Source organism: Lissotriton vulgaris, chromosome 2_1 (genome assembly GCF_964263255.1).
Source record: "Lissotriton vulgaris chromosome 2_1, aLisVul1.2, whole genome shotgun sequence".
Lineage (NCBI taxonomy): Eukaryota > Metazoa > Chordata > Amphibia > Caudata > Salamandridae > Lissotriton > Lissotriton vulgaris.
The window spans coordinates 325,136,562-325,159,245 of record NC_141687.1 but is presented as its reverse complement, the minus strand read 5'-3'; positions in this window follow the sequence as shown (position 1 = coordinate 325,159,245).

The window sequence follows — 22,684 nt, the reverse complement described above, 5'->3', positions numbered from 1 at the left end:
GTGAGTGCAGAGTAGTGAGTGCAGAGTGAGTGTGCAGAATGCAGAATAGTGAGTGCAGAGTAGTGAGTGCAGAGTGAGTGTGCAGAGTGAGTGTGCAGAGCAGTGAGTGCAGGTGCAGAGTGGTGTGTGCTGTTGAGTGCAGAGTGCTGTGTATTGGCAATGTAAATGACAATGCCATTTATTTATGATTTAAAGAAAAAAAAGAAATGTCATGAGCAATGCCAATAGCTCTACCTTTAATGATGCCGAGACCATTGCATTGCAAATGCTTGTTTGTGGTACTATGGGGTATGTTGATATAGACAAAAAAAGGCTTTTCTTCATGAAGTAGTACTGCTTGGTGGTAATATGTTCTTTTGTGTTGTGCAGGAAAGAAGGAAGACGGGAGAGACAGCACTAGGGTGTTTTGGGCAAGTTTGCTACAGGTGAATCTAGGGGTTATCTGATTAGTGAGAATTAATGAGAGTAGGGTTGATTATTATATTAACCTTTGTATTTTTGTCTTACAGTTTCTTTATCCCTGCAGTCCCCTTCCTCCTCCCCTTTTATTCTTTCTGGGTTTTTTCCCCTTTTGGGGTTTTTCCCTCACCGTATCGTCTGAACACCCTGTGTTTATACTTCAGGGTGTTCGGAGGGTCCGGAGGTGGAGCATTGTTGCTGCAGGCGGACCCCGTGGAGTGTGAACCTGATAGAATCACGAGCCCAAGAATTTCACTCTGCCTGGTCCGTTTGTAGCAACAATGGCGTCTATGGAGGATGTGTTGCATGCTTTGGTCCTGGTACAACAGGAATTGGCCTCCTCTAAGGCAGAGACGGCTGCATTGAGGGAAAAGGTGGAACGTTTGAGCAGTAATCCTTTTAACGCTTCCGCATCATCTTCTAACGTCCAGGTCACTGTGCCTCCGCCCATTCCGTTGGCTACTCCCGAACGGTTCTCAGGGGACCCCCGTAAGGTGCACGTGTTTATGACACAAATCCTCATGCATTTTTCGTGTAAACCTTCATCGTTCCCCACCAATCATTCAAGGGTGGCTTTTTTGATTTCGTATCTGGTGGGGGATGCGGCGGACTGGGTGGTACCTTTGGTAAAACGAGACGATCCTCTCCTGACTGATTGGGCAGCATTCAAAAATGAATTCGAGAGGGTTTTTGACAGGCGAGCTACTACATTCAGTGCTGATAGAGAGTTGTTGACATTGAGACAAGGGAGAGGAGAACTAATAACGTATCTTGCTGCTTTTAATAGACTTGTGGCAGAAGCAGAATGGCCTGAAGAAAAAAGGTTATCCTTATTCTATCAAGGGTTACATGATGACTCAAAAGATGTAGTGGCTCAGGTGGATCCACAACCTACTTCGTTTGTGGATATGGTGAATTTGGTACTACGGCTGGACAGCCGTCTCACGGACAGGGGAAGTAACAGGAGAAGATGGGAAAAAGGAGGTTACAGTGGTGAAAGGAACACGCGGAAAGCCTCTGGGGGCGCTGACAGTCTTCCTGAACCTATGGAGATCGGAGCACTCAGAGCTCCTTTGTCGAGAGAGGAGAGGGAAGCCAGAAGAGTACAGGGCCTATGCATGTACTGTGGGAAGAAGGGGCATTATTTCCGGGAATGTCCATCCAAACCCAAGTCTTCGGGAAATGTTAGTAGATTTAAAAAGGTGGCTGTCTCTAATACAGTACCGGAAAAAGTGCAGAAAGAAGACAACAAGTCTATTGTAGAAGGGGGACATGAGTGGAAACTTACGTCTTTGTCCTCTATGGGTAATGATGAGACAGAGCCTCATTTGGTGGTGGTAATGACACTAGAGTATGACCTAGAAAGACGTCAGGTGAGGGTAATGTTAGATTCGGGAGCAACTGGTAACTTTGTGGATGAAGGTTTGGTGAGACGTCTAGCTTTACCTCGTGTCTCTAGGGAGATTCCTGAGGACGTGCTGGCAGTTGATGGGCAGCCCTTAACATCAGGTCAGATTACTGAAAGAACAGGCGAGTTGGGGTTGTCAGTGGTGACACAAGGACATGTGCATTCTGAGGTGTTATCTCTAAACATCATTGACGCACCTCAGTATGAAATCATTTTGGGGATGCCTTGGTTACATAAACACAACCCTGTGGTAGATTGGCAGTCCAAAACGTTTCAGTTTGTATCAGAGTATTGTAAAGATCACCTAACACCATGTGTGTCTGCCAATGTTACGGCGTTAGCCACCCCGCCGTTTTTGGTAGCTACCGCTGCAGAAAAGGATGTCCATCTACCAGCCGAATACTTGGCTTATAGTGATGTGTTCAGTGAGACAAAGGCAGAAACTCTACCCCCACACCGGGAATATGACTGTCGTATTGATTTGGTGGATGGAGCTACGATACCATCTTGTAGAGTGTATGCTTTGTCAGTACCTGAGACCAATCATTTGAGAGAATACATAGAGCATTATTCTCGTTTGGGGTTCATTAGACCATCCCGCTCCCCAGCTGCTTCTCCTCTCTTCTTTATAGCGAAGGCCAACGGGGACTTAAGAGCATGTGTGGACTATCGCGTCCTGAACAGAAACACCATTCGAAACCGGTACCCTCTTCCGCTCATCTCTGTTCTGCTCGACCAGGTGAGAGAGGCCGAGATTTATACCCGTCTAGACCTACGGGGGGCATATCACCTGGTTAGAGTAAGAGAGGGGGATGAGTGGAAGACGGCGTTCAAGACGCGATTTGGCCTGTATGAGTACTTGGTGATGCCTTTTGGGCTTTGTAATGCTCCAGCAGCGTTTCAGTTTTTTATAAATGATGTGCTGAAAGAATACGTGGATCACTTTGTCGTGATGTATATCGACGACATCTTGATCTACTCACAGGATGTATCGTGTCATACTAAACATGTTTGCAAAGTCTTGGACAAATTAAGGGAGCACCATTTATACGTAAAACTGAGTAAATGCGAGTTCGGGGTGGCTCGGAGAACAGGAAGGCGGATGCCCTTTCCAGACAGGAACTCCCTTTAAAACAACGTGAGGAGGAACAATCCATCATTCCTGCCACCAAAGTGGTGTGTGTGATCAGGGCAGAGAAATTTCTGGATGACATCAAGGGCTCCAGGTCTATGTTATCTTGGGTCCGTTGGGCAACTGCTAAACCAGGCAGGAAGGTGAGACAGGGATTGCCTTTCCAAGGGGAGTGCTTATTTCTACCCAATGAAGAGATTAGAAAGAAAGCATTCAGTTGGTGTCACGAAGCTCCAGCGGCAGGACATCCGGGAATAACAAAGACCGTGGAACTGCTTAGGAGACATTTCTGGTGGGAGTCTATGATCAAAGACACCACTCAATGGGTAGGGAAATGTGACACCTGCGCCAGAGCAAAGGGGGAAACAACAAAAAAGAAAGGCTTGTTGATGCCTATGCCCACGCCTGATCGTCCATGGTCGAACATAAGTCTGGACTTCATTACGGGTCTCCCATCGGACAAGGGAAACACAGCGGTGTTGGTTGTAGTGGACAACCTGACGAAGATGGGTCATTTCATGCCGTGTATGACCCTTCCCACAGCCAGTCAAACAGCCCAGTTACTGGCCTCTCAAGTCATTCGTTTGCATGGCATTCCGAGAGTCATTGTGTCCGATAGGGGGCCACAATTCATCGCTCGCTTTTGGCGTATGTGGTGCAGGGCATTGGGTATAGAGTCAGCGTTATCTACTAGCTTCCATCCCCAAACAGATGGACAGACGGAACGTCTGAATCAGACATTAAAGAAGTATTTGCGCTGTTACTCTAAGGAAGCACATGAGTCATGGGTGGATTTACTGTGGATGGCGGAGCTGGCATATAACAATGCTTGGCACAGTTCCACAGGCATGTCACCGTTCAGGGCCAATTATGGTTATGATGTTCACACCTTGCCGATTCATATACCTGAAGATTTGGCTAATCAGCCATCTGTGAGAGAGCAGGTTCTGAAATTGAGTAGGGTGCACAAAGCAGTGCAAAAACATCTGTTGAAAGCCAAAGAGGTGTACAAACGTTGGGAAGATAGACATCGAACACCTGGTCCTCTGTTTGAGGTGGGGGACAAGGTGTGGCTTTCAACCAAGTACATTCGTTTCAAAATGAGAAGTATTTTTCATCCGCGATTTATTGGGCCATACCCTGTGGTGCGAAGGATCAACCCTGTCGCATACAAACTGAAGTTGCCCAATACATTGCGGATACATCCGGTGTTCCATGTGCATTTGCTAAAGAAAGCCCTCACATCACGCAGAACTGCGTCTCCTGTTGTTGCTAGTGACGGAAATCAGGAGTACGAGGTGAGATCTATCCGTGATTCTAAATATCGCAGAGGGGTGCTTTGGTATCTGGTTTCTTGGAAGGGTTATGGCGCCGAGGAGGATTCATGGGAACCTGTACATCACGTCCATGCTCCTAGGGCTGTGCGATCCTTCCATGTTAGATTCCCTGCGAAGCCTGGGCCTAGGAGGCGCTCGGGAGGAGGCCGTACTGTCAGGTTGTAGGTCCAACGCGCCTACCGAAATAACTACATTTTCCAGCAAGCTGTGGCTTTCAACTACGGTACCCAGAATCCCCGGCGGGATCAGGATATCCCTGGGCGGAGCCTCATGTCCGGTGCTCGTGATTCCAGTTGAGTCGGAGGTAGCGGCTGCGCCTCGGCTCCTGTCTGATTTCTGGCTGTACTGTGGGATTCGTTTTGATTTCATCCGGAGCCAACGTCTGGTAATATCGTTGATGCGCTGGCTAGCGCGTCCATACTACCGAGTGCTATTTGGACGCTTTAAGCGCAGAGGGAGCGACGCTGGTTGTCTGCTCTGAGCCTCGCGGCTGCGAGGAAAGTTAAAGCATAAGCTCAAGACTTCTTTGCTAACGCGTTAACGGGCGCGTTATTCTAACTGTTTAGTTTTGTGTTCTCTGATTCACGTGGAACCGCTCTGTTGATCATTCTTGCCTTGCGGCTGCGAGGGAGTATTACTGTGTTCTGCTGGCAAGCGCCAGGAGAAGGACATCTGAAGTGAGCTGATATCTGTTTATTCTGGAAGTACAAGTGGCGGAGTGCAGGGGGGGTATAGGACCTTCACACTACCGTCACGAAGCACATGGTACTTGATTGGACTATTGGATATAAATACTAAAGCGGATGACAGTAGTGAAGGAACTACGTCATGCCGTGTTTGGGGTACATTATTTAGGGTTCAAGGAACTGAAGGAGACTATTGACCTGTCTCATACTTTAGGAGGTTCTTATTTCAGCGTTACTGCACAGGCGTGCTTATTAAGTCCTAGTGCAAGCAACAAGTACTGTGGATCTATTCTTCAAAGCCTTTTTTGTGGTACTATGGGGTATGTTGATATAGACAAAAAAAGGCTTTTCTTCATGAAGTAGTACTGCTTGGTGGTAATACGTTCTTTTGTGTTGTGCAGGAAAGAAGGAAGACGGGAGAGACAGCACTAGGGTGTTTTGGGCAAGTTTGCTACAGGTGAATCTAGGGGTTATCTGATTAGTGAGAATTAATGAGAGTAGGGTTGATTATTATATTAACCTTTGTATTTTTGTCTTACAGTTTCTTTATCCCTGCTGTCCCCTTCCTCCTCCCCTTTTATTCTTTCTGGTTTTTTTCCCCTTTTGGGGTTTTTCCCTCACCGTATCGTCTGAACACCCTGTGTTTATACTTCAGGGTGTTCGGAGGGTCCGGAGGTGGAGCATTGTTGCTGCAGGCGGACCCCGTGGAGTGTGAACCTGATACACAACACATTTTCACAGTGACCCTTGACCCGGTCACTCTACTACCGCACTGCCCCCTGTGCCCGGATTCTGCTGCCGCTGCCTGCTTGGCCCTCTTGCTGCCGCCTCTCCTTAGGGTCCCTGCTCTCCAGGCTTGCCCTCGCTCCCCAGGCTTGCCCAGGCTTGCCCTCGCTCTCCAGGCTTGCCCAGGCTTGCCCTCGCTCTCCCCTGCTCCATTTTCCCGCTCTTTCCAACCCCCCTCTGCTCCCCGCCGCTGCTCTCCTGTGGCCCCGCCCCTTCTCCTGTCTCCCGCTCCCCATTCGCTGCCCTGCTCCCGCCTCCCAGCTGCTCCTCCCTCCCACTTCGCCATAAATGGCGGAGACGCGCGTACGCGCAGCGGCCACGCGCAGTGGTCGCGCCGATTGCGCACCAAAGGCGTGCTAAAGGCAAGCCCGTCCACGCCCATCCGAGCCTGGACCGCGCCCAGCACTTGAACCCCTGGACCCCGCCAGAGCCAGCCAACCCGACTGAGCTACGACGCCGCCACCCTTCACGCACTCAACACTGGCCGACATCCAGCCTGCTACAAAGCCACCCCGAAACGCACCCACGGAGCCTTCACCTGCCACGCCTGCTACTTCACCTGCACTCGGTCCTGCACCGCGCCAGCCAAAACAGCCACCAACAACAACCACCTCAAGTGCATCCTGCTCAACACCCGCTCCATTCACAGGCACGCCGTCGAACTATGGGACCTCCTGGACAAAGCGCACCAGATGTCGCCTTCTTCATGGAAACCTGGATGAAAGCCTCCTCAGCCCCGACATCGCCATTGCCATCCCGGAAGGCTACAAGATCATCCGGAGGGACCGCGTCAACCAGACCGGAGGAGGCATCGCCATCGCCCACAGAAACACTATCCGCATCACGACCAACACCGACGGCACCCTCGCCACCGCAGAGCACCTGCACTTCCAGATTCACACCGACCCCAAGACCACCCTCAGAGGAACCCTCATCTACAGACCTCCGGGACCACGCTCACACTTCAGTGAGGCCATCGCAGACTTCATCAGCACACTCGCCCTCGCCTCCCCTGACTACATCCTCCTAGGAGACCTCAATTTCCACCTGGAGAACAACCAGGACAACAACACCACCGCCCTACTAGACAACCTCGCCAACCTCGGATTCAAGCAACTGGTCAACACCCCCACCCATTACGCCGGCCACACGCTCGACCCTGTCTTCTGCCCCAGCAACCTCATCTCCTTCATCCACACCACCATCCACGGGACCGACCACAGCTGCGTACACTTCAACTTCAGGTAAACAACGACCCACCACCGCCCTCAACAAACCCCCCGACCAACTCACCACCTCCTTCCGCCTAAACCCTCCCACCAACACCACGGACCCCAAGAAAGGAGCCTGCAACCTCACACAGTGGATCAACGACTGCGCCAACACCCTTGCACCACTGAAAAACCATCCCAGCAACCTCAACAGCAAGAAAGCCGCGTGGTTCACCAACGATCTCAAAGACTCCAAGAAATCCTGACCTCGAGAAAGCCTGGCGCCACAACCAGTCAACGGACAACATGACAGCCCTCAAGAACGCCACCTAAAAACACCACTAGCTGATCCGTACCACCAAAAGGTCATCCCTCAGAGAACGACTGGACAACAACACCCATAACAGCAAGAAACTCTTCAACGTCGTGAAAGAGCTCTCCAACCCCAACGCCAGCAACAACAACATCACACCTTCTCAAGACCTCTGCAACTCTCTGGCCACCTTTTTTCACCGTAAGATCGTCGACATACACAACAGCTTCGGCGCTCAGAACATGTACCCCACCACCGAACCTACACCCCCCACCACCACCATGTGCGCCTGGACTTAGGTCAGCACGGAAGATACCACCCACACGATGAACACCATCCACTTGGGCTCCCCAGCCGATCCCTGCCCACACCACATCTTCAACAAAGCCGACTCCATCATCGCACCCAAACTTCGGGACATCATCAACAACTCCTTCATATCCGCCACCTTCCCGGAGAACTGGAAGCACGCAGAGATCAGCGCCCTCCTGAAGAAACCCACCGTAGTCCCCTCAGACCTCAAGAACTTCCGCCCCATCTCGCTCCTCCCCTTCCCTTCAAAAGTCATCGAGAAAACCGTCAACAAACAGCTGACAGCCTTCCTGGAGACGAACGCTCCCTCGACCCATCGCAGTCCGGATTCCGAGCGAACCACAGCACCGAGACCACCCTCATCGCGGCCACCGACGACATCCGGACCCTGCTGGACAACAGAGAAACCGCCGCCCTCATCCTGCTCGACCTTTTGGCTGCGTTTGACACGGTCTGCCACCGCACCCTGACAACCCGCCTCCGCCACGCCGGGATCCAAGGAAAGGCCCTGGAATGGATCACCTCCTTCCTCTCTGACAGAACCCAAAGAGTCCGTCTCCCGCCCTTCCTCGCAGAAGCCACCAAGATCATCTGCGGCGTACCTCAAGGCTCCTCGCTCAGCCCCACCCTTTTCAACGTCTACATGAGCCCCCTCGCAGCCATCGCACGCAAGCACAACCTCAACATCATTTCCTACGCCGACGATACCCAACTGTTCCTCTCCCTCACCAACGACCCCACCTCCGCCAGAGCCAGCTTCCAGGACGGAATGAAAGACATTGCAGACTGGATGAGGCTCAGCCGCCTGAAACGGAGCTCAGACAAGACGGAAGCCCTCATCCTCGGCCCATCCATCTCCGCCTGGGACGACTCCTGGTAGCCCCCTGCTCTGGGCCCCCCACCCAAGCCCACGGACCACGCACGCAACCTGGGCTTCATCCTTGACTCCTCCCTCATGATGGGCAAGCAAGTTAACGCCGTTACCTCCTCCTGCTTCAACACTCTCTGCATGCTCCGTAACATCTTCTGCTGGATCCCCACTGGAACCAGGAAAACGGTCACCCAGGCTCTCGTCACCAGCCGTCTGGACTACAGGAACGCCCTCTACGCTGGGACCACCGCCAAACTACAGAAAAGACTTCAGCGCATCCAGAACGCCTCAGCACAACTCGTCTTGGACATCCCCCGACACAGCCACATCTCCGCCCACCTGAGGGACCTGCACTGGCTCCCCGCCAGCAAAAGGATCACGTTCAGACTCCACGCACACAAGGTTCTCCACGACTTGGGCCGCGAATACCTCAACAACCGCCTCACGTTCTACACGCCAACCCGCCAGCTCCGCTCCGCCAGCCTCGCCCTCGCCACCATCCCACGGATCCGCAGAACCACCACCGGAGGAAGATCCTTCACCTACCTGGCGGCCAAGACCTGGAAAGCCCTCCCCACCCACCTACGACTCACCCAGGACCATCTCTCCTTCAGGAAGCAACTCAAGACCTGGCTTTTCGAGCAGTAGCAGCCCCCCTGTTATCCAGAATCCCTTGCAACCTTCACAAGTTGTCAAAAACACATTTTCCTCACATTTCTGTGGTGGAAAGTTCTGGAATCTGTGTGGAACCACAAAATTCCACCTATCCCACATTCTCCAAAGTCTTACGAGAGCAATTGGTACCTCACCTATGTGGGTGGGTCAAGCACCCACGACAGGCAAGGGCCCAAAACCTATTGAGGTGACTTCAAAATGACCTATCACAAAATAACCTTGTTTTGCAAGGGGGTCCCAGGAGTTTTTGGCCCCGGGCTCGGCGTCTATCTAGGGAAACTTACCAAACTCACACTTTTCTGAAAGCTAGACACCCTGGGGAGTCCAGCAAGGTATGGCTTGCATGGGTACCCCTACATTTGCCTACTGAGAATCCCCTGCAAACCTCAAATTTAGACAAAAAATCACTTTTTTCACAATTTCTGTGTGGAAAAGTTTTGGAATCTGCGCAGATCCAAAAATTTCCTTCTACACAGTATTCCCCCAGGTCTCCCGATAAAAATGGTACCTCACTAGCGTGGGTGGGCAAGTACCCACGACAGGCAAGGGCCCAAAACCTATAGAGGCGACATCAAAATAACCTATCACAAAACAACCTGGTTTTGCAAAGGGGTCCCATGAGTTCTTAGCCCCAGGCTCTGCTGCCACCTATAGAAACCTACCAAACCCACACATTTCTGAAAACTATACACCCGGGGGAGTCTAGCATGGTATGGCTTGCGTGGGTCTCCCAACATTTCCCTACCCAGAATCCCCTGCAAACCTCAAATTTTGTTGAAAAAAACAATTTGTTATCACATTTCGATATGGGAAAGTTGTAGGTTCACTGGGGTGGCACAAATTTCCTATCACCCAGCGTTTCTCCAGGTCTCCCTATAAAAATGGTACCTCACTTGTGTGGGTAGGCATAGTGGCTACAACAGGAAATGGCCCAAATCATACGTTGGAGACTTCAAAATTACCTATAACAAAACTACCTGGTTTTGGGGGGAGGCACCTGGGATTTTGACGTTTTCGTACCCAGAATCCCCTGCAAACCTCAAATTTAGCTGAAGAAAACAAATTGTCCTCATATTTTTCTGTGGAATCACCGTGGCAGCACAAATGCCCTACCCCACAGTGTTCTCCTAAATGTCCAGAGTAAAATGATACCTCACTTGTGTGGGTGTCAAATGCAGAATTAGCTAAAAATGTATTTTTAAGAAAATGTATCGCTTAGAATTCTCAGTGCTATACCCTTATTCCCTATGTTGTGGGCTCTTCCCAGTCACAGGCCGTTGCCTCACCCAAACAAGTGAGGCATCATTTTACTTGGGAGACTGGAGGGAACGCTGTGGGGTATGACATTTGTTATATCCTATGTTTTCTCATTTTCTATGTTTTCTTGGTTATTCTCTTTATAGTGTGTTCTCCATTAGACTGCTGTATCCTAGTGCTTAGGTTGCTAGGTTATTTTAGAATGTTAAGCCTCTGATCTTCAGTTGAAGACTGATGCTTGATGGAAGAACACTCTGACTGATCTGGTGCTGTACTTGTTATTCATAAATAAACTTAAATCCTTAAGTTTACTACTCTTTCCTGTGATCCTTGGATACAACATAATTTGGCGACGAGGTGATCAAGTCAGCACTTCCCTGAACCTACGCCCAGATTTAAGTTTATTTCTGGAAGATCTTGTCAGATTTCAGTGTTCCTTCACTGTCTTTCTTTGAATACTATTGATGGACCTTGAATACTTGAATTTACTTTTACTGAACAACCTTGAAGATTTTAAATACTGCTTGCTACTGCTACCTTCAAGATAAGTCCTATTCTTATTTCAACGATTTTAAATCTATTGGGAGCTTCGCATTTGTGTTTCAACTATTGTAATCTATTGGGAGCTTCGCTGCATGTAATTTTTTTCATTGTCCTTGTGTACCTCGATGCAGGCTCATAGATTCACATTTATTTTTCCTTAATTGACTTTGAGCACGTTTTCAAGGGACTGTTATCATTTTGTGTCTTTATTCTTTTCTGTTTTCTCATTTGCGATATACTAACTGTCCCCATTCTTTTAAACACCTTTGTTTTTCTAACTTTTCTATTCAGGTGTTTAATATATTTGACATTTTTGATCTGTTTCGAAGTCTCCCTTGGTTGCGCTTTTCAAACTGCCCAGTTGACGGTTACTTACTTGATTCGATTTGCTGGTGAATCTCTCCCTGCACTTCAATGACGCTCCTCCGAACCTTCTGCCTTTTTCATTCCCTTCCCGAAGCGCTGGAAGCGTCTCTACGTATTTCTACGTTCACGTCGACGTGCTTGTCATCATGTGACATTGCATACCAGCCATCTTCCGTAACCTAGCGACACTCAAACATCGTCGCGCTTCACCGATCCTGAAGGTTTAACTACTGCGCAATCCCACAAGAGGTATTTCTTTTACTTAAACGTCGAAGTAAAACGTTTATTTTTTCCTGACTTCTACACACTGAAACTCGAGTATCCCCCACGCTGACACACACAGCTTACTACAATCTCAGGAACATTGTCCTTCATTCATTTACGCTGATACACACAGTGTGTCATCTACGCTGATACACACAGCTTTCAACAAATTTAATAACATAGTGTTTCAGACTTTAGTTTAAAAACGTGTATTGTCCACGCTGATACACACAGCTTACTACAAACTCAGGTTTATTGCGTTTTCATTTACGCTAATTCATACAACCATATTTCTTTAGTGATTCTTTATTTTTGTGTGTCATTTACGCTGATACACACAGCTTCCAACGAATTTATAACATTGTGCTTCATTTACACTGATTTACACAGCCTTTTCTTATTGATGATATTTTTACTTGTTTTTGAAGCCTTTTCTTCATATTTTGTCCAGATTATACAATTCTAAAAGTTTAGTATGGCTCAACAAACTGCAGTCCTTCCATCTCCATTTCTTTCTGAACCTGGCACTCCAAAAATCAAGTGGACTCAATGGTTTAAATCTTTCAACAGTTATATTATTGCCATTGATGCTGTAAAATTTTCTGCTGTCAGGAAAAATGCAATGTTATATAGTGCTTTGGGTGCTGAGGGTCAAATAATTTTTGACCATCAACCTCCTATAGTTAGACCTCCTTCAGATGATTGGTATACTGAAGCTATTGCACGTTTGGAGAAGTATTTTAAGGATGAACCGAGTATAATTGTTGAGAGACACAATTTTTATACTCGTAAGCAAAGAGAGTATGAAAAAATTGATACGTTTTTAGCTGAATTGAGGGTTCTAGCTGCAACTTGTGAATTTGAGGGTCCTATTGATCAGTATCTTAGAGACCAAATTGTTGTAAATTGTTTTAGTAACAAAGTTCAATGGAGGATTTTATGTTGTTGGAATCCTTCAATTTTAGAAACTTTAGAATTAGCAAGGGGAATTGAAAGATCTGTATTTGCTTCTAAAGAATTGAGTAATAGTAAATCTACACATGTTGATTTGGTAAACAAAATTTCATCTCAAAATGTGAATCAACGTGACAGACCTTCTAAACTTGAGTGGAAGAAAACTGATAAACACCTGCTTGTTTTAGATGTGGCTCAAAGTCACATCTGGCTAATTCAACTTCTTGTCCTGCATTAAAAAAACAATGCTCTAATTGTAAAAAAATTGGACACTTTGCTGCAGTGTGTAAATTCAAATCGAAAACAATGTATTTAGAAGTTACCAATCCTGAATAAGTGTCTAATGTAAGTGAAGAACAGATTGTCAGGAAAATTCTATTGTCTGTTGATATGATAGATAGCCATGAAGATTCTTCTACTTCTGATCCTGTGTGTGATTTAAAAATTGGTGAGGTTCTTGTTAAAGTTACTGTGGACTCAGGATCTCCTATCACCATTATTGCTGATTTTCTTTTCTTAGAACACTGGAAAAGAGTTCAACGTTTGCCTCCTTACATTCGCACTGTAGCATTTAATGGAAAGGCTATTGACTTAATAGGCTATTTTATTGATAATCTCACTTTTGAAGATCGTACTGTACAGGCGAAAGTTTATGTAGCTAAGAAAGGCTATAACGTTCTAGGATGGAGGGATCAAGGAAAATCTCCTTTAGTTTTAAGACCTGGTACCGATAATCCCATTTCTTTAGATCGTTCTACTACATTTAATGCTCTAGTTACTGAAGAATTGTCCTCAGAGAAAATCATGGGGAAATACAAGGCTGTATTTTCTGATAGTCTTGGGTCAGTCAAGGGCTTCGAACACAAAATCATCTTGAAACCTGACGCTGTACCGGTGATTCACAAGGTCAGACATGTTGCCTCAAGTATTAGGGAGAAACTAAAAACTCATCTTCTTCAGCTTTGTAAGGATGGTGTCATTGAACACATTGATTCTTCTTTATGGGTTTCGCCAATTGTGGTCGCACTTAAAAAGAACTGTGATGAGCGTAGGCTGTGTGTAGACCTTAGAGCTTTGAATAAGAACATACAGGTAGATTGTTTTCCCCTACCACGTATCCAAGATATGCTAGCTCAATTGAGAGGCACAAAAGTTTTTTCTACCATAGATTTGAGGGCAGCATATCATCAGATCGAGTTATGTGAGGAGTCTAGGGTTTTAACTGCTTTCAATACTCCGTTTGGTCCCTACAGATATTTGAGGTTACCTTTAGGTCTGGCTTCAGTTTTTCAGAAATTGATGTTTCAGTTGTTTGGCGAGGTTCGTGATGTTTTAGCCTATCAAGATGACATTTTGATATCTACCAATACTGTTGAGGAACATCTCATTAAATTAGATCAAGTAATAGGTATTTTAAATGATCATGGCATGACTGTAAAAAAACAAAAATGTAAATTTCTTCTTGATGAGGTTGAGTATCTTGGTCATACTATCTCTCATAAGGGCACTACTCCTAAACGTGACCTGCTGCAAGGTATTCGAGATTGTGCTCAACCCAGTAACAAAGACCAGTTGAGGTCATTTTTGGGTTTAAGTGAATTTTACTCAAGATTTGTCCAGAATTCTGCACATATAAGTGAGCCTTTGAGGATGCTTACCAGGAACAATGTTGAATTTGTGTGGAGTGAGGAACACAAATTAGCTTTTGAATCTTTAAAAGATTTAATATAAGGAGCTCCGGCTCTTAAACCTTTTGATGAGAATTCTCTTTCATATATTACTGTGGAAGCCAGTAATGCTGGTTTAGGGGCTGTGCTGAGTCAAGTCAATGGAGGTGATGAGAATGTAGTAGCTTTTGCTTCCCGTCAACTCACATCATCAGAAAGAAAGTACAGTACAATTGAAAAGGAAGCCTTAGCTTGTGTATGGGGAGTTAAACATTTTTCTACTTATGTTTGGGGTCGTGAATTTGTGTTGGTGTCAGACCATAAACCATTGATTTACATATGGAATGACAAAGGTTTAAGGAATGCAAGTCCAAGATTAGTTCGACTTTTTTCTAAACTTTATGATTTTAACTTTGTAATGAGACACATTCCAGGTGGAAAGAATTTCACGGCTGATTTTTTGTCTAGATGTCCTTCAAGCTGTCCTCATTTTGTACCTATTCTTGATGACAAGGAAGTGGTAGTTAATTTACTTGATGGTTTAGTTTTAGCTAAGGATGTTGTTTCTGAGTCAGATTGGATTAAAGCGTCTTTGCAAGACAATTCTCTTTGTATTTTAAGAAAATACATTGCTGAGGGTTGGCCAAGAGAGAATCAAGTTGACAAGGATCTTCTTCCATTCTCCAAAATTAGAGAAGAATTAAGCTTGGAGGGAGATTTTGTTTTGAGAGGTTTTTCTATTATTCCTCCTGTGCCCATCAGAGATAAGATCGTTAACATTGCTCACAAAGGTCATGGAGGGATTACAAGTACCAAGAAGAGGTTGAGACTTCATTATTGGTGGCCAGGGATGGATGTTTGTGTGGATACCTTTTTGAATGATTGTGTTGAATGCTCACATGCTGAGAAATCTTTACGTACCGTGAATAAACCATTGTGCCCTGTTGTCTTTCCTAATAGTCCATGGGAGAAATTAGGCATGGATTTCTTAGGACCAATTGGTGGTTTAAATCAAGGTTATAGATTTATTCTTACTATTGTTAACTATCATTCCAAGTGGGTTGTCTTCTTGAAGGAACCTAACACTGAGAATGTTATAAAATGTCTTAAACAACTTTTTCAATCTGAGGGAATTCCAACTTTTCTGGTGTCAGATAATGGAGTACAATTCGTGTCACATGATATGAAATGTTTTTGGGATAATTTTGCCATTAAGCATTTTACCACTGCCTTATATAGTCCTCAAGGAAATGGCTTAGTGGAAAGAGTGAACCGTGTCTTGAAGGATGCAGTCCAGTTAGCTATTTCTTCTGGTGTTAGTGTTCAAGAAGTCGTGAGCGACAGAATTTGTTCATACAACAACACCCCGCATTCGACCACTGGAGTAACTCCATTCTTTTTGTTAAGAGGAAGACAATCTTTTAATGAATTATCTCTTGGATGGGTGGTTAGTAAAACTGTTCACGAAGGGGGTGTGTCTGGTTTGAATCAAATTAAGGAAAATGTTGAGCCTGCTCAGATGAGGTCTAAAATAAGGTATGATAAAGATAAACATGTGAAAGAAATTTGTTTGGATATTGGTGACAAAGTTAGAATTAGAAGGCCGTGTAAGGTTAAGGGGTCAACATTTTATCCGGAAACAACTGTTGTTCAGTCAGCAAACATGCTGTCAAGGTGCTTGGTGGCAAGTGGTGGAGTAAAAGATGTGTTGCTAAGGTGAAGAATTCAAATTTAGATCTTGTTGAAGTTGAGGCGGAATTGGATGTTTTATCTCCTTACATGAGTGATTTCCAGGGCTCACAAGGGGATGGTTGCAATCTTAGTATTCCTGAACCTCCTGTGGATAACATGGATGTTAACAAATGTGATATGCCATTGTCTGATGTGTCTGTCTCTTGTTCCAGGTCCAGTTCTAGAATTAGGTCTAAACCTAAATATTTAGAAGAATATGCCACTTAATATGTTCTATTTCTTTTAGAGGTATGTTTTCTAAAATGTTTGGCTTGTAACTTGAAATGTTTTACTTTTTCTTCTTTTGTTTGTGTTTATGGGAAGGGAGGTGTGTTATATCCTATGTTTTCTTATTCCCTATGTTTTCTTAGTTATTCTCTTTATAGTGTGTTCTCCATTAGACTGCTGTATCTTAGTGCTTAGGTTGCAAGGTTATTTTAGAATGTTAAGCCTCTGATCTTCAGTTGAAGACTGATGCTTGATGGAGGAACACTCTGACTGATCTGGTGCTGTACTTGTTATTCATAAATAAACTGAAACCCTTAAGTTTACTACTCTTTCCTGTGATCCTGGGATACAACAACATTTGTGATGGCATGGTGATTCCACCCAAAAATATGTGGAGAATGTGTTTTTTCAGCTAAATTTTAGGTTTGTAGGGCATTCTGGGTAGGAAAACGTTGGGGGATCCATGCAAGCCATAACCCGCTGGACTCCCCCGGGTGTCTAGTTTTCAGAAATGTGTGGGTTTAGTAGTTTCCTAAGATGGCCACCGAGCACGAGGCCAAAAACCCAGATGACCCCCTTGCAAAACCAGGTTGTTTTGTGATAGGTCATTTTGCTGTCTTCTCAATACGTTTTGGGCCCTTGCCTGTCGCGGGTACTTCACCCACCCATGCGAGTGAGGTATCATTTTTATCGGGAGTCTTGGGGGAATGCTGGGTGGTAGGAAATTTGTGGATCCATGTAGATTCCAAAACTTTCCCACACAGAAATGTGAGAAAAAAGTGATTTTTTCAGCTATATTTGAGGTTTGCAGGGCATTCTGGGTAGAAAAACATTGGGGGACCCATGCAAGCCATACCACCCCCAGGTGTCTAGTTTTTAAAAATGTGTGGGTTTGGTAGGTTTCCCAAGAAGGGCACCGAGCCCGGAGCCAAAAACCCAGGTGAATTCCCTTGCAAAACCAGGTTGTTTTGTGATAGGTCATTTTGATTTCCTCAATATGGTTTGGGCCCTTACCTGTCACAGATACTTGACCCACCCACATGTAGGAAGTGTCATTTTTATTTGGAGATCTGAGGAAACGCTGGGTGGTAGGAAATTTGTGAATCCACATGGATTCCAGAACTTTCCCACACAGAAATTTAAGAAAAAAGTGTTTTTTTTAGGTACATTTGAGGTCTTGCAGGGCATTCTGAGTAGAAAAATGTTGGGGAATCCACGCAAGCCATACAACCACGCAAGCCATACCTTGCTGGACTCCCCCTGGTCTCTAGTTTTCAGAAATGGAAGGGTTTGGTAGGTATGCACCAATAATTCAAAGCTCTACATTGATTTAAAAATAAGTTTTTAGCCAAATCTGCAGTTGACACCCACAAAAGTGAGGTATCATTTTACTAAGGAGAATGCTGTGAGGTAGGACATTTGTGCTGCCACCGTGATTCCACAGAAAAATATGTGGAAATGTATTGTTTTCAGCTACATTTGAGGTTTGCAGGGGATTCTGGGTAGGGAAACGTTGGGGGATCCGCACAAGCCATACCTCATTGGACCCCCCAGGGTGTTGAGTTTTCAGAAATGTGTGGGCTTGGTAGGTTTCTCTAGATGGCAGCAAGCCCAGGGCCAAAACCCCAGCCCTCCCCCCCCAAAAACCAGGTCGTTTTGTTATAGGTAATTTTGAAGTCTCCACAGTATGATTTGGGCCATTTCCTGTTGCAGCCACTATGCCTACTCACACAAGTGAGGTAGTCAGGAGACCTGGGGGAATGCTGGGGGATAGGAAATTTGTGTCAGTCCAGTGATCCTACAACTTTCCCACACAGAAATGTTAGCAAAAATAGATTTTTTCAACAAAAAGTGAGGTTTGCAGGGGATTCTGGATAGGGAAATGTTGGGGGACCCACACAAGCCATACCTTGCTGGACTCCCCCGGTTGTCTAGTTTTCAGAAATGCATGGGTTTGGTAGGTTTCCCTAGGTGGCAGCCGAGCCCGGGGCCAAAAACTCAAGGGACCCCCCCTTGCAAAACCAGGTTATTTAGTAATAGATCATTTTGATTTCTCCTCACTCGGTTTTGGTCCCTTGCCTGCCGCGGGTACCTGACCCACCCACACGAGTGAGGTACCATTTTTATCGGGAGACCTGGGGGAATGCTGTGTAGAAGGAAATTCATGGATCCACGCAGATTCCAGAACTTTCCCACACAGAAATTTGAGAAAAAGTGATTTTTTTCAGCTAAATTTGAGTTTTGCAGGGGATTCTGGCTAGGGAAAAGTTGGGAGGCCCACGCAAGCCATACCTTGCTGGACTCCCCCAGGTGTCTATGTGATCGTGGGCTTAGGGTGGACTGGAATAACAGGCAAGGAGGCCGGATATAGTGAGCTATAATTTGCCTTTGTTTATTGTTTTACAGAGTTGGATGCCAGATAGCGGGTAAACCAAAGGGTGGTGGAGGAAGGGAAGGGTCCTTGGGGCTTGGCTCGTCTGGAGTCGGAAGGATGACCACTCGTTCTGGGCTTTGCAGGATGGGTCTTCTCGATGAGGGATCCTGGTCGTGGACTGGTCCAGAGGGTGTCCTCGGAGGGAGTTGGAAGGAGAGAAAGGAAGAGGGCTGTTAGTCCTGCGACCTGGACTGATCGGGGCTTTCCACCAACACCAGGGGGTGCAGAAGGTTAAAGTGATCGTGCGGGAGGTAAGGGAAGGGAGTAGGAGCGGAGAGATGAAGAGCGGGAAGGGAGAAAGGCATAGGGGTGAAGGGTAGGTGAGGGGGTCTTTATACAGTGATCATGTGCAGATTTATTTGCTGTACAAGGTCTATATACAGTGTGGAGTGTGAGCCAAAAGGGGGGTATCTACTTTTTACAACTATACACACACTTCTGTGACTGGACAAGGAGACAGGGTACTCACATGCCCAGCCGCAACTCTTCCGCGAGTTGTGGCCACTCTCCAGCCACCACCTGGGGACTCCACCAGTCCTCGGTCCAGACGTCGTCTTCTTCTTCTCTGGTCTTCCTCTCCCTTTCTCCGTCCTTCTCGTCCTCTCCAGTCGCTTTCTCGGGTTCTCCGCTCGCTGTCTCCTGCCACGAGTCCACCGCATCGAACGCCCCTCTGTTCTGGAGGCTGGCTTTTCCGGATTTCGGCTCTAGGTTGTGGGAAGGACTTCCGGGGTCATGGGAGGGTACTTCTGGTCTTCCGTTGGCTCCCATTGGTTCCTGAAAGGGAGGATAGAGGGGTGGAGCCCGGGTTGCCATAGATGATGTCGGGTCGGATTCTGTGACCGGGGTTCCTGCGTCAGGGAGGTAGGGGACGGGGCCGCTTCACATCCCCTTCCCCTAGCTGTCTTTCTTGTACTGGATGGAGGGGGTGAGTACCGGGAGAGGTAATCCGCGTTTCCCTGATCCACCCCTTTTCGGTGTAATGTCTTAAATCTATAGGGTTGTAGGGATAAAAACCACTGGAGGATGCGGTCGTTGTGTCCTTATTTTGGGCCATCCATTCCAGGGGTCATGGTCCGTGTACAGAATAAACTCTCGAAAATCCAAGTAATAGCGGAGGCTTTCCACCGCCCACTTGATGGCAAGAGCCTCCTTTTCTACAATTGCGTAGTTCGTCTCTCTGGGAAATAGCTTCCTGCTTAGGTAGAGAATAGGTCTTTCCTCTCCGTTCTGGTCCTTCTGGGACAGGACAGCCCCCAAACCCTGTTTTGATGCGTCTGTCTGAAGAATGAATGGTTGCGAGTAGTCGGGGCTAATGAGTACTGGTTCAGAGACTAACGACTGTTAATGCTTGTAGCATCATGGGAGTCGGATGTTTTAGTGCCTCTTCTGTTTTTGTGGTTTTCTTTAGGAGATCGGTCTGGGGAACAGCAATTTGGGAAAAATTGGGTCTGAATCTCCGATAATAACCCAAAAGGCCTAATAATAACGTAGTTCTTTTCGGGTCTGGGGAAAGGAGATGGACTGAATGGTATTGACTTTCTGGTTTTGGGGTCGAATAACGCCCTCGCCTAGAAGGTAGCCTAAGTATTTCACGGTTTGTGCGGCTAGGGTAGTCTTGGAGGGATTAATGGTGAATCCAAAAGAACCCAGGGAAGTGATGACGTCTTGCAGGTGTCGTAAGTGTTGTTCCCAATCATCGCTGTAGATGACAATGTCATCTAGATAGGCCCCTGCATACCTGGATTGTGGTTGCAGGACCTGGTTCATTGCTCTTTGGAAAGTAGCGGGGGCACCATGAAGGCCGAAGGGCAGTACTGTAAACTGAAACAATGCATCGGGGGTAGAAAACGCTGTTTTCTTTTCGTCCTCTTTCCTCAATGGGATCTGCCAATATCCCTTGCGTAGGTCAAGGGTACTGATATATTTGGCCTTCCCTATGCGTTCAACCATCTCATCTACACGGGGTAAAGGATAGGTGTTGAAGCTTGAGATTTTATTCACCTCGCGGAAATCGATACAGAATCTTATCGACCCGTCCGGTTTAGGGACTAACACAATGGGTGAGTTCCAGCTACTAATGGATGGCTCTATTATGCCCATACGTAGCATCTGGTCTGTTTCTTCCTTGATAATGGCTCTGCGAGCCTCCGGGACCCGATAGGGCCGTTGTCGTACTATGGCACCTGGTTCGGTTTGGATGGCATGTTCTATGACCGTGGTATGGCCGGGGTGGGATGAGAAGACCTCTTGTAGGGGTATCAAGGTGTTCCGTAGGTCTTGTTTCAGAATCTCAGTCAAGTCAGGGTCTATACAGACCTCATAAGCGAGAGTGGTTTGGGGTTTTGAACTGGACAGAACGGGTTTGGGTCCTTCCCATTTTTTGAAGAGATTCACATGGTATATCTGTTTTACTCCCCGAACAGGGTCCATTTCTACTTCATAGGTGGCTGGGGTTACCTGTCGTAGGACTGTAAACAGACCCTGCCACTGACCCAGCAATTTATGGTCGGAAGACGGCATTAGAAGGAGCACCAGATCTCCAGGGACAAAGGACCTGGGCTTCGTGCCTTTGTCGTATTGTTGTTTCTGGCTGGTCTGTGCGGCCACGAGGTTTTGTCACACGATTTCCCGTATCTGTCCTGGATGAGTTTAAAGTTGTCTACGTACTCGGGGAGGGGTCTGGTACGGTCTGGCTTGGCCTCCCAGGCTTCGCGGGCCATGTCTAGTAGGGTTCGGGGGGGTCGCCCATATAGAAGCTCATAGGGAGAATAGCCAGTGCTACTCTGTACCTTGCACCGGATCGCAAATAGGGCCATGGGTAACATTTCCTCCCACTTTTTTCTCTCTAGAGCTAATAGTTTCTTGAGGGTACCTTTCAATGTGGCGTTGTAGCGTTCTACTAACCCGTCTGTCTGGGGGTGGTAAGCAGAGCTCCTAATTTGTTTGATACCAAGTTGTGAACATTCCTGTCGCATAAGGGCGGAGACAAAAGGGGTTCCTTGATCCGTTAGGATCTCCCAAGGGAACCCTACCCGGGAAAAGATTGAGAGCAGTGCTTTGGCGATATTCTGGGTGGTGGGTTGTCGCAGGGGAATGGCTTCGGTAAAACGGGTGGCGCAGTCGACTAGGACTAAAGCGTATCTGCACTCGCTTCTAGATGACCTATGATGTCCATCCCTACTCTACTGAAGGGTATATCAATGAGGGGTAGTGGTTGAAGAGGGACTCTAGGGGGTCGATATCTGCTATTCTTCTGGCAGGTAGGGTAATTGGTACCTCACCTATGTGGGTGGGTCAAGCACCCACGACAGGCAAGGGCCCAAAACCTATTGAGGTAACTTCAAAATTACCTATCACAAAATAACCTGGTTTTGCAAGGGGGTCCCAGGAGTTTTTTGGCCCCGGGCTCGGCGGCCATCTAGGGAAACCTACCAAACTCACACTTTTCTGAAAGCTAGACACCCTGGGGAGTCCAGCAAGGTATGGCTTGCATTGGTACCCCTATATTTGCCTACAGAGAATCCCCTGCAAACCTCAAATTTAGACAAAAATTCACTTTTTTCACAATTTCTGTGTGGGAAGAATTTGGAATCTGCGCTGATCCACAAATTTCCTTCTACACAGTATTCTCCCAGGTCTCCCGATAAAAATGGCACCTCACTAGCGTGGGTGGGTCAAGTACCCGCGACAGGCAAGGCCCCAAAACCGATAGAGGCGACATCAAAATAACCTATCACAAAACAACCTGGTTTTGCAAGGGGGGTCCCATGAGTTCTTAGCCCCAGGCTCTGCTGCCACCTATAGAAACCTACCAAACCCACCCATTTCTGAAAACTATACACCCGGGGGAGTCTAGCATGGTATGGCTTGCATGGGTCTCCCAACATTTCCCTACCCAGAATCCCCTGCAAACCTCAAATGTTGTTGAAAAAAACAATTTGTTATCACATTTTGATATGGGAAAGTTGTAGGTTTACCGGGGTGACACAAATTTCCAATCACCCAGCGTTTCTTCAGGTCTCCCGATAAAAATGGTAACTCACTTGTGTG